This window comes from Gymnodraco acuticeps, unplaced genomic scaffold (genome assembly GCF_902827175.1).
Source record: "Gymnodraco acuticeps unplaced genomic scaffold, fGymAcu1.1, whole genome shotgun sequence".
Taxonomy (NCBI): Eukaryota; Metazoa; Chordata; class Actinopteri; order Perciformes; family Bathydraconidae; genus Gymnodraco; species Gymnodraco acuticeps.
In genome coordinates, this window is record NW_022990341.1 from 2,703,091 (window position 1) to 2,715,588 (window position 12,498).

At 42.6% G+C, this 12,498-nt stretch overlaps 1 protein-coding gene across 1 annotated transcript in view; it reads right to left on the reverse strand.

The window, feature by feature from the left end:
* zgc:92140 (uncharacterized protein LOC447854 homolog) overlaps positions 1–11,467 on the reverse strand; it is a 38,833-nt gene extending 27,366 nt beyond the window's left edge. Inside the window, exon 1 of the mRNA XM_034223593.1 lies at positions 11,289–11,467. The gene's annotated coding sequence lies outside the window, so the exon portion shown is untranslated. The remainder of the gene's footprint in view (positions 1–11,288) is intronic.
* Between the last annotated feature and the right edge of the window lie 1,031 nt (positions 11,468–12,498).

Sequence of the window (12,498 nt, forward strand, 5' to 3'; positions counted from 1 at the left end):
TCCTATTACTTGGGTTATACAAATAAGCTACAGTTAGCGGGCCGACTAAAACAAAGCCAATTACAGCTATAAATACATAACTGAGGCCTGTAACAAGGCAGATAATATAGGGATGCTTCAATTACACAATAATCAGTTAAGTGTTGAAATTCAAGGGGCTACGTCAAGAACCCTCAGGCATGGTCTTTTTAAAAGGAAGGTCAGGAAGTCGCAGGGAAATCTTGAAAATAGAGTGTTTCCCCTACCATTGTCTTGGAGGGGTGCTGCGCCCCGCCAAAGGAGCCCCGCGCCCCCCCTGAAATTGAAGTTTTTTTTGTTTGTAATGTGTGTATATATATATATATATATATATATATATATAGCACCATATTGCAACTAATCTATATCTACTGTCACTTTTCACATTGAAAAGCTCTTTTATTAAATAAACTAAACCCTATCATTTTAAGTTGTGAGTTTAGTGTTTTTGACCCTAAGAAACACTGATGCAATAATCAATAACAATAATCCACAGCTCCTCTCTCTGCTCCAGAGGATTTAAAAAAAGAATCCCAATGCCACCCCGCCCCCCCTCCCGCTCAGGCAGCACCCCCCCAAATCAGTAAACCTAGGGGAAACACTGAAATACACACAGTTTTTTTAGGACTTGATGAAAAATGCACCGTTTCTTTTGAAAATCCAAAATATTTCACGGCCTTCCAATCTTTAAAAAAAGATAATCAGGATGCTGTTGTATCAAACATTTATTTTCCTCAAGCACCATAAAAGTAGCAATTCTCATTCTTGACAATCACAACATGTTTTCCACAGATCTGCTAGACTACATTGTGTTTATTAACCAACTTTCTTTGGAATAATAGTGTCTGGTTTTACTTCTTAAAGCCACTAAAGTTTCTTCAAATGAAACAGTCAGAGAGGGGAAAATTACTTTTTGATTGAAATCCTGAAACTCATAGTCATGCACCAGGTATAAACGGCTTTTTAACAAGGGAGCACTAAGGCATAACAAAGCCCAATAATAAAAGGAGTCTAGAGGTTTAGGAATATTCAGGTAGGCAAATGCTAAAGATCTATTTTGCATCCTCCAACTAATTTGCATTTGTTTTACTGGTCAATATAAGTGAATATACTTTAAGAATGGGTGTCTCCATGTGGAATCAGCCTGAGTTAATACTAAGCTCTCCCCAGTGGTCTGCTCACTGCCACGTGTGAGACCACAGTGGGGCGTTGCACAGTGTTGCTCTAACCCACAGGACAACTGGGCTGGAGCTCCTCTCCTCCTGTAGTCTCTGAAAAGCATCAAAAGGTGCAAGACCCTCACACGAACCAACTACAGTATGTCTTGCTGCTCCTGTCACACACACACACAGACACACACTCACTGAGCCAACATGATCTTATAAACACTCCGTCGTCTGAGGGGGATGAGATTTCTTAATACCAACTGGCACAAAACCACCTCAGGAGCTACGCAATCCCTCCAGATCCTTAACATTCATCATGGGGATACTCGCCAAAGCAAGGCAGAAGTCTACTTCAGAGCTATAAATAATGCCATGATGTCAGCCAGCAGGTATTGACTCATTTGTAGCTAAACTTACACCGGATTTAGCATCAGTATTTTATCCCGTAAGCAACAAATACGTCAAAACAGCAATAAAATCTTGAGAACACATCAAATCTTCAGCTGTCTTAAACGCATGTTCAAGCAAAAAGCAATCCTAAACCCAAGGGGAAAAGGCCATGCCCTGAAAATGAAGACGATTTGGCAGACGCGCAGGCTTGCCCATGCCTGCACACCACGAGGTGGGAGTTGACCTACTCTCAGTCGTGTGAATAAGCCTTCTTTACAAGTTTGTCAAAGGAGGAACTCAAGAGGACTGTGTGGAGGGAGATGTGAACGTACATGCTTGCATAAACACAACCCCGTGCACACAGTCAGCAGTGTGCGGAGCGAAGGTTTCTCAAACACCGGGTTGTGCCAGAGCCAGAGACCACAGAGCCTGAAAAACTGGCTGAGCAGAAGCGAAAGAGAGAAGAGAACTCTGAGAACGGTTAGGGGAGTTGTGGAGCAGGTTTCTGTTTTTCTTTGAATATGATTGCCTTGTGGGTCTTGTCAGAGAGCTTCTGTAAGCAGGAGTGACTGGCTGAGGTTGAGCTTCCAGGAAAGACAAGGGATTTGTAAGATTGGGAGGGGAGGCGGTGACTTCACTCGCGGTCGAAACCACAGTATCAGAGCTGTAGGGCGGGTCTCAGCGTATCCACCTGTGACAGGGCAGAGACTCATCCTCTGCTTCATCATGCTGCATTACTAAACGCTGAGCCACCCTCTGCGCTGCTCTGTGAGCTCATCAGGGCATTGCAACATGCTAGCTTAACAGGGTTTCCCCTAGAGAAAGGTTAAGACACATTTGTTAAGCAAGTCACGTATATCATCATGCATCTCGTGATCAATAACAGTGAAATGTCAAGCAGTAAACACTTTTTACGCTGCTATGGACAATCTTGCACAAAGATATTGAAGTGACTGTTATTTTGTATATATTGATTGTTGTGCATATGTATAAATGTGGCTGTTGATTGTGTATATATATATGATACATATTTTATATACAGTGGGGCAAAAAAGTATTTAGTCAGCCACCAATTGTGCAAGTTCTCCCACTTAAAAAGATGAAAGGCCTGTAATTTTCATCCTAGGTACACTTCAACTATGAGAGACAAAATGGGGGGAAAGAATCCAGGAAATCACATTGTAGGATTTTTAATGAATTAATTGGTAAATTCCTCGGTAAAATAAGTATTTGGTCACCTACAAACAAACAAGATTTCTGGCTCTCACAGACCTGTAACTTCTTCTTTAAGAGCCTCCTCTGTCCTCCACTCATTAACTGTATTAATGGCACCTGTTTGAACTCGTTATCAGTATAAAAGACACCTGTCCACAACCTCAAACAGTCACACTCCAAACTCCACTATGGCCAAGACCAAAGAGCTGTCAAAGGACACCAGAAACTAAATTGTAGACCTGCACCAGGCTGGGAAGACTGAATCTGCAATAGGTAAGCAGCTTGGTGTGAAGAAATCAACTGTGGGAGCAATTATTAGAAAATGGAAGACATACAAGACCACTGATACTCTCCCTCGATCTGGGGCTCCACGCAAGATCTCACCCCGTGGGGTCAAAATGATCACAAGAACGGTGAGCACAGATCCCAGAACCACACGGGGGGACCTAGTCAATGACCTGCAGAGAGCTGGGACCAAAGTAACAAAGGCTACCATCAGTAACACACTACGCCGCCAGGGACTCAAATCCTGCAGTGCCAGACGTGTCCCCCTGCTTAAGCCAGTACATGTCCAGGCCCGTCTGAAGTTTGCTAGAGAGCATTTAGATGATCCACAAGAGGATTGGGAGAATGTCATATGGTCAGATGAAACCAAAATAGAACTTTTTGGTAAAAACTCAACTAGACGTGTTTGGAGGAGAAAGAATGCTGAGTTGCATCCAAAGAACACCATACCTACTGTGAAACATGGGGGTGGAAACATCATGCTTTGGGGCTGTTTTTCTGCAAAGGGACCAGGACGACTGATCCGTGTAAAGGAAAGAATGAATGGGGCCATGTGTCGTGAGATTTTGAGTGACAACCTCCTTCCATCAGCAAGGGCATTGAAGATGAAACGTGGCTGGGTCTTTCAGCATGACAATGATCCCAAACACACCGCCCGGGCAACGAAGGAGTGGCTTCGTAAGAAGCATTTCAAAGTCCTGGAGTGGCCTAGCCAGTCTCCAGATCTCAACCCCATATAAAATCTTTGGAGGGAGTTGAAAGTCTGTGTTGCCCAGCGACAGCCCCAAAACATCACTGCTCTAGAGGAGATCTGCATGGAGGAATGGGCCAAAATACCAGCAACAGTGTGTGAAAACCTTGTGAAGACTTACAGAAAACGTTTGACCTCTGTCATTGCCAACAAAAGGTATATAACAAAGTATTGAGATGAACTTTTGTTATTGACCAAATACTTATTTTCCACCATAATTTGCATATAAATTCTTTAAAAATCAGACAATGTGATTTTCTGGATTTTTTTTTTCTCATTTTGTCTCTCATAGTTGAGGTATACCTAGGATGAAAATTACAGGCCTCTCTCATCTTTTTAAGTGGGAGAACTTTCACAATTGGTGGCTGACTAAATACTTTTTTGCCCCACTGTATTTGTATTTTTGTATTCGGGATTGTGGGAAACGGTATTTCGATCTCTATGTCTGTACACACAAACTGAAAGATTGACAATAAAGTTAACTTTCAGTTCCTCTGGTCTTATAACCTCAAGGTTAATGTTTTATCTCATAAACATGTATCCAGATGTTATGATGTTAGTTGGGGTTGTCGTCTCTTACAGTGGCCCGCCTCTAATTAAAAAAAACACTGCAGAAATACAATCCATCACCATGTCAATAACACAGAGGTGGATACCCATTTCATATCTCTGGGTGTGTTAAGCAATCACTCGCAATATTTAAAATGCAAATCAATGAGCTGGGACTGCCTTATAACAATATTGAATTTACAGGGTGTGTAACATTATTTTACAGTGTTAAGTTATGACAAAAACAGACATGTGACTTTGTTTTATCGATATCTGTTTTGTTTAGAACATTTTCGGAGATGTGCATAAATCACACTGCAATATGCAATTCCTTCCTCAAAGACATACATCTATGTTGAGTTTTAGTGTTTATTGGTTTCATGCTCAAATGTAATAAATCTGAAGTGTCTACCATGGAATAGCTATAAAATAAAGAGTGGACAGGAATGACAGCGAAAACAGTAAAGTAATTACCCGACAAAATCAAGATTCCTTGTCTAAATGATACATAAATTACAATATTGCCATCAATCGATCAACGATTTGCAATTTTGACTTGTAATAGTCGGAAAATAGTCTCTGTTCTATTCCAGTGTCCCAGTGGCCAGAGTGATACTACGCCAGTGTTGACAATACCAGGACCCTGAAATTGAGGCAGTCCAACCATTATTAACTTACTGTCTACAACTGTACTTTCATTAGAAATGTTTGAATTGACCTCTATGACATCTGATAAATATATATCATCCTCTCACTATACATACATCTGCCAACCTTCGTGCAGCAGCAAACACTTCCCCCCCAATGACTAACCTAACAAACACAATGCTTTCTCTCATGACAGCAGCCCAACTGCTCTGTGACACTCTGCTGGAGAATCACTGCTGTGTGCTGCAGTGTGTCTTTGCCTCGCTCTGTGACAAGGCAGAGTTTCAGTTTAACTCCTGGGCCAGCGCGCCATAATATTTACTCTAGCCAGGCAGCAAATGCTCTGCACCTCTCCTCTTGTCCCTGTTTAAGCACTCCATCAGCCTGACAAGCCTGGGAAGCTGTGCCAACCTACACTCAGGCTGCAGGACAGTAGACGCTTCTCAGTGCTGCACTGCTGCTTCAGGTGTACATCTCCATTCTGCTATTCTTATGTTATGCACCAATACAACAAAGTAGATTCCTTGTATTTAAACTGGTCTGCTGTTGTATGAGCACAACTCTCTCCTCTTTCTTTCTGTTGTAATGAGGGTGACAAGTGGTCAGGGAGGGGAGGGATGGGGGGGGGAGATACAGGAGCTCCTCTGTTCTGTTGGGGAAACTGTAGCCTGGCCGCGTGGCTGACAATGAGACACACATAGCTAAGGCATGTGCTGTTACAGAAATAAAACCAGGTTTTTGGGCAAGTTGTTACACATTGGCAAGAGAGTAGACGTATGTTTTCACTCCAGGCCCATAAATGCACGGCTCCTTTCACTACTGCAGCTTAGAGGAGAAACAGAGACAGGGGGTGGAGAAGGACGAAAAAAAAGGAGTGAAAGGTGGTCCAGGAAGAAGCAAACCGTACAGAAATGGATTGTTCCACCTTACAGAGTCCTGGCTGGGGGAAGAAATGTCTCCTCTGAGGCCTGTTACTCGCTGGCATTGTACCTATGACTTCTCAAGAGCGAAACGGATCCCCTGGAAAAGCAAAAAGTCAAGTAGTCAAGCCTGTTTCTTTTGTCCCCTGCTGATACTACTATGTACTTATGATTCCTGTTGGGGCTGAGGTAAAAGCAGGTCAGAGCCTGAGGTGGTTAGAAAGGAAGGCGCATGATCTAAAAAAGGTAAAGTAACTGAAGAAATGCTGTAGTGATATTGTGGCTACCTCCTGCGTTGACATGAAAAGCAACCAGAAAAGTGAGTCATTATTTAATGCCAGCTTTCAGCCTAAAGTGTCTTTCTTCAAAAGAACACACTTTGCAAAGTTCCTTGTTGAACCCTTGATTTAAGATCTGGCTCTATTGTTCAGATGTATTTTAAAAAGCGAGTTCAATGCGTCTGTGGAAAAAGCATTTGTTTCTGTCCTGGCTGCGGTTTCTAGAATTTGAAAGGACTGCTACTGCTATTTTCTCATTGTCGACCTGTAAAATCTACTATCATAAGTATTCAATATTAATATGACTGAAAAAGCACTCGTTCATTACATTTCGAAATGACAACTCACACGGCTGATGAAGCAGGCTTACTCCCACACAGCAGCCACACAAGGTCAAAGATACTTATGTTTCCTCTTCCAAAAATGCATCCGAATTGTTATCAAACCAACCAGCAAAATAGAAGAATACCGGCATTCATATTAATTAGAAATTACCACAGTGGAAGAAAATGAATATCGTAATGGGCGAGCATGCAGCAGGATAATTGCCAAAGCTCTTTCGGATGCAAGTCTGTGTGAATGAAACACAATGACATGTTTGCATGCTCGATCCTTCACCAACTAGCTGTAGAGGAGCCTGTGTTTCACGTCTCTCCATGGTTAGTGTGATACTTCCACCAATTTATTATTTGACATGCAAACCATCTCTTTTCCTCGTCTGTTATCCTGCACAGGGACACACTCGACAGCCAGGAAACCTTTTATTCAATAGACTTAATTCAACAGTTTATATAATCTGTAAAAGACACTAATGACACCTAACAGGAGATTTAGTTATTCACAATCCACCGACAGCACTTGGTGATGTGGCTGGAGTTATTATCGGAATACAAATTTCACCAACTGCCACCACAGAAGGCCTGCCATTCAATTAATCTGATTGGACATTGGTAAAAAAACGCTGATGACATCTGGTGTTGTTCCGTTCTCAATTTAAGTTTCTTTAACTCGAGGCATTCAGGGAGCGTTTGCAAAAACGCAAAGCAAGAGAAAAAAGCAACAAGAGAAAAATGCTTCACTATCGTTGAAAATAATGACATAAAACGTGCCTGAAGCTGCTTAAACATGCTGGGTCAGATCAGGGTCATCAGTGTGAAGCTAACAGTCCGTTATTTGTTGTTGTTGTTTTGATAGGAAAAAGCATTGACATTTAAACTAGGCATTAAAGACATTTTAAAACTGTTTTCTGTCTTATTCATCGAGACATTACTCAGCAGATAGATTGCATATAAAGTATAAATACAAATATACAGTTGTTAGTTGCAGCCCTAGCATTTGTATTATGATATGGTTCACCTGGAAGTCAATGAACAACAGGCTTACTGAAGTCTTCCCTGTAGACAGTTATAGTGGTGGATGTTTAAAGTCAACATTGATCACTAGCATAGCTATTAACCTGAATTCATATCAATGTTGAGGTATCAAGATCAATTAAAATGACAACATATTTAGTTCCTCTAATGTCTTGTTTTCTTCTAAGGTAAAACATATCTTGAGTAGAAAGGCAAATACACATTAAATGTCACAAAGTAATATAGTGTTTGTGCACAAAACAGAATGAAAGTGTTTTGCACCAATAACCAATACCCAAACGAAGACAGCAGCATGATATTTCTTTTTCCTATCACTTATCCATCCATCCATCCATCCATCCATCTTCTCCCGCTTATCCGTGGTCGGGTCGCGGGGGTAGCAGTTCCAGCAGAGAGCCCCAAACGTTCCTTTCCCTGGCGACATCAACCAGCTCTGACTGGGGGATCCCAAGGCGCTCCCAGGCCAGCGAAGAGATATAATCCCTCCGCCTGTCACTTATTGTACTATTAAATATATTGTAATTGGAGGTTGAACGGTCCATTTATTTTCTCACATCAGTCCAACATTGCAGTTGTCATTAACAAGAATCCTGTCTAGAGATGCTATCAGAAACCATTTTATCTACGATGGGAAAACACTGTGCAGAGATTCACACAGCAATACAAGAGTGAGAATAAGAGATAAGAAAGGAAAAAAAGAATTGGCAATCTAAATCAGCAGTGAACCCTGTCTCCATGTCCCGTTCCAACTGGACTCTGAACACAAAGTGCACTGTAAACACAGGCTGGGACACAGAGCGCTGCTTTATCATGAGACAGAGGCAAACACACAGAGCATGCATGAAGGCTGCACGGCCAACCCATGCTGAGTCAAGGCGAGCTGTCAGAAGGCAGACCAATGGAGGAAATAAACCACATCCAGTGTTCTGCACGTAGACTGCAATGCAGACACACTAACCAGAAGTAACAGAGCTGATGATAAAGTCACCAGCAGGGATGCACAAAATCTATCAGGCATATCAATTATTGTACAATTAGGTACGATTTATATGATGTAATGTTCCCATAGTGAAGTTAGCGCTGTAGAAGCCAAATTGCTTTCATTATCTTAACGTAACATGCAGCCTCTACACGCTCTGATAAAGTATCTGACAATATGCCTCTTTACAGTTAGTGTTTGCTCTGCCAATAACCACAGAGAAGAAGAAGCAGAACTAAATGCACCACCTGACTAGAGAGCCAAGCAGTTAGTCGCTGATGTTGACATTTTGATTGTTTACATTCAACTCTATTGTCATTGCAAAGTGTACAAGAACCAGCACAACAGCAGGTGCCCCAGCGAGAAAACACGATTGCTACAGTAATTGCTATGCACGTTTTGCTATTAACTAGTAGAGACAATGAAGAACATGTAAACAGTAAGAACTGTTCTTTGATTGGTTGTGAAAACTATAGTGATGTCAGTTAAATTTGATCAGAGTTATGGAGTATTGAATAATCCACCTGTACTCACTATTTTAGCCGTTCTTACCCATACTGTGCAGAAACTACAGGTTATAAGCTTCTGTTTAAAATACAATAACGGGAAATGATGGGTCATCTGATCAGTATCGGCCATGATGAGCAAGTCATTTTTCGTTGTCAGTATTGTCTGAAAATAAATCCTTATCCTGCATCCTTCCTTCAACCAGAGTGCAGCTTTTCATGCTGCAACGTTTGCTGCTTGAGCTTTGAAAATTCAGTCAGGTAGGGCGAACCGATCGGCCTCTCAGTCAAAGTGACAGACACACAGAACCCGGAGGGATCGTGTTATGCTGGCCTTGTGCTTTCTCGGCACTGCAATACAGACTACCTCATCACACCTGACAGCACTAGCACTGAATGCTGCTCGGAGCATGCAACGCAAGGCAGAGCAAACACAAGCTGGATTTAAGACACAGTCATGGGAACTCCCTCCCACACCCACACACAGAGGACATCCTGGTAACCATGGAAACCCTCCACATCCTCACCAATGACATCACAGGCTTTACATCACGACACAAACATGGGGCCAAGCAATCACCTGACCCGCTGTTAATCAGCTCAAGGTGAGGGGGCCACACAGGTCAACCATCTGGATGCCAGGATGATGGTGAAGATGATTGAGAGGATGAGGAAGAGGGACTAAGAATAGACCCTCCTGCCTCGGAGAAAGAGAAAGAAGAGTGAGGAGGCGTGTGTGTGTTCAGTCTCTATTGGAAGCCACCGGAACCAAAAGCCATATGTGAGCAGGGACTCATGAACACACACACACACACACACACACATACAGACTATGTGATGAGCAAGTGAGGCAGGCAGATGGATGAGGACAGAGAGATAACTCAAGCAGGGAGGGGGGGGTCTCGCAACATCCACTCACATGATTGCTGCTACTTGATGATCGTCACCTCGTGTACAGTATAAAACCCTGATGTAAGCTGCTGGTGACAGTATGCTCCGTGCTGTAATGCTGGCCACACCAACATACTTTCACACCAGGGTGATGTACACAGACACCAAATGGATGTAATGGCCTGGTGTTGATCACATGGGGAAATCTAGCTAATGGCCATATGGCAACATTTGAATGCAGCAGCCAGGAAAGCAGTTATCCAGTCTCTGTGGTGCTGCTGTGTGTATAATAATGTCTGAGGAACTGGGGAAGGATACATTTGAAGAAGAGTGTTAGGTAATGAGTTGCAAATGAGTCTGTGTATCAAATCTAATTCTGGCTGTTGTGGCTTTACTATTATAAGCAGCTCCCTGTCTTCCCTGAGGCAATAATGAGCAACAGACTGCCTTCGAGTCATTCCTTGTTTTTCTAAATGCATGTGTGGTGATCAGCAGAAGGCAATGGTTTATATCCTGAAATGCTCTGGGAGCTGAGAGGCACACATGCTGGACAGAAGCAGTAGCAGCAGTAGCTCTAGCCCCAAAACGGTGCTCCCTCCTGGGGCTGAAGCTACAGCTCCTAGCCCCACCACAGAGTTCCGTCCTGGGGCTCCTGCATGGAGCTACACCTCGGCTCAACAGCTGTGTCCAGCTGTGCTACAGGGAGACACAGGGGGCTTTGTTCCCCACAGGGGGAGGCAGGGTTGTTGGGAGAGGTAGTGCAAACGGTGTCCCTGTGTGTACACATAGTTTCATTTCCAGAAACTGTCTCCACCAGAAGTGTTCCCCCCCCCCCCCCGAAAGACGGCCCTACAACGGCAGCAGGCAGGGAGGGAGCAGCGGGACAGGGTGGCAAAGCAGACCAGGATGTGTGGAAAATTTCAAATACGCTGAGCCAACGCTGTCCAAGCCAAGCGAGGCACATTCTCACACACACACACACACACACACACACACACACACACACACACACACACACACACACACACACACTTACTGAACCCCCAGAAATGCACACATCCCACTTGAAGCCCTCTTGCTTCTCGTATCGCCCGTGAAATTATGAGATATATCTGCACCGCCAAGTAACAAAACATCGATACATGCTAAGACGCGGTGTGCAGAAAGGAAAGCGCCGGGTAATCACCGAACACTCAGGAAACAACAACAAAAGAGAGGAGTAAAGAGAGAAAGAAACCACAGGCAGCAGCGTGGTTTACTCCCAGGGATATATGACACCTCTGGGAGAAGATTAACTAGTAATTCACGGTGTTACTCACTCAAATGAACCGGGTCCGCTCGGTCCACTGGAGGATAGCCGGTCGGTCTTCCGGCTGAGAGTCGGGCGGGATCTGCGCTATGGAGACCGGAGAGCTCACAGCCTGAAGGACTGAACGTAAACTGTGGCTTGCGTCATTTCACCAGGATGCCACTATTGCGCGCAGCAATGCAGCCATCTTGCTGAGGAGTGCCCCACCAACTCACCAATCACTGCTGGACATGAGGCTTATTTTGGTCCCAGAAATGAAAGTGATCCACCTCGAGATTTTAGTAATTCCATGCATAATGCAGAGCAATATCTGAGGGAAACCCATTAACAAAATGGACTATGTTTCACATGTTTTTCATAAAATACTTATTGTTTAGTGTCACTTGGTGTCACTTTAATATAGGCATACTGTAAATCACTGCTTGATCTAAGTCTTATTTTGGTCCCAGAAATAAGTGTTTCTCCACGAGATCTTAGTATTTGCCATGCATAATGCAGAGCAATATCTGAAGGAAACCCATTAACACAAATTGATTATATTTCACCTTTTCTTCATAGAACACTTAATGTTTGGTGCCACACTAGTGTAACTTTAATATAGTGTAAATTACTGCTTCAACTACAGGATCTTAATATTTCCTATACATAATGCAGGGCAATATCTGAAGATATTTTGACAAACAATCGACTATATTTCACTTTTTCTTCATAAAATGCTCCATGTTTGGTGTCACTTTAATATAGTACTGTAAAGTATTGGTGGAAATTACTCTTATTTTTCTCCAAGAAATAAAAGTGATCCACCAGGGAATCGTAGTAATTCCAAATAATAATGCAGTGCAATGTCTAAAGATACATTTACAAAAAAAGAGCTATATTTCAACTTTTCTTCATAAAATATTACATGTTTTTAAAATGTACTGCTGGACCTGAGTTTATTTTGGTCACAGAAATAAATGATCCAGTAAAAGGCAGTGCAATATCTGAGACAAAATTATGTGTTGTGCTTTTTTAACAATTTAGGGAAAAGTGTCTCGACCAGGTGTAATATTAAAGGGCAGACATGGCAATGTATAAATCGTAATAATAATCCCAATAGATACAACAGTTTTTAGTCTGGATACTTAGAGTGCATTTTTCTATTTCCAATTGTAATGCAGGGATTCACTTGTAACTGAATATAGCTCCTGTTCTTTAATCTTAATTAAAATATATATCAC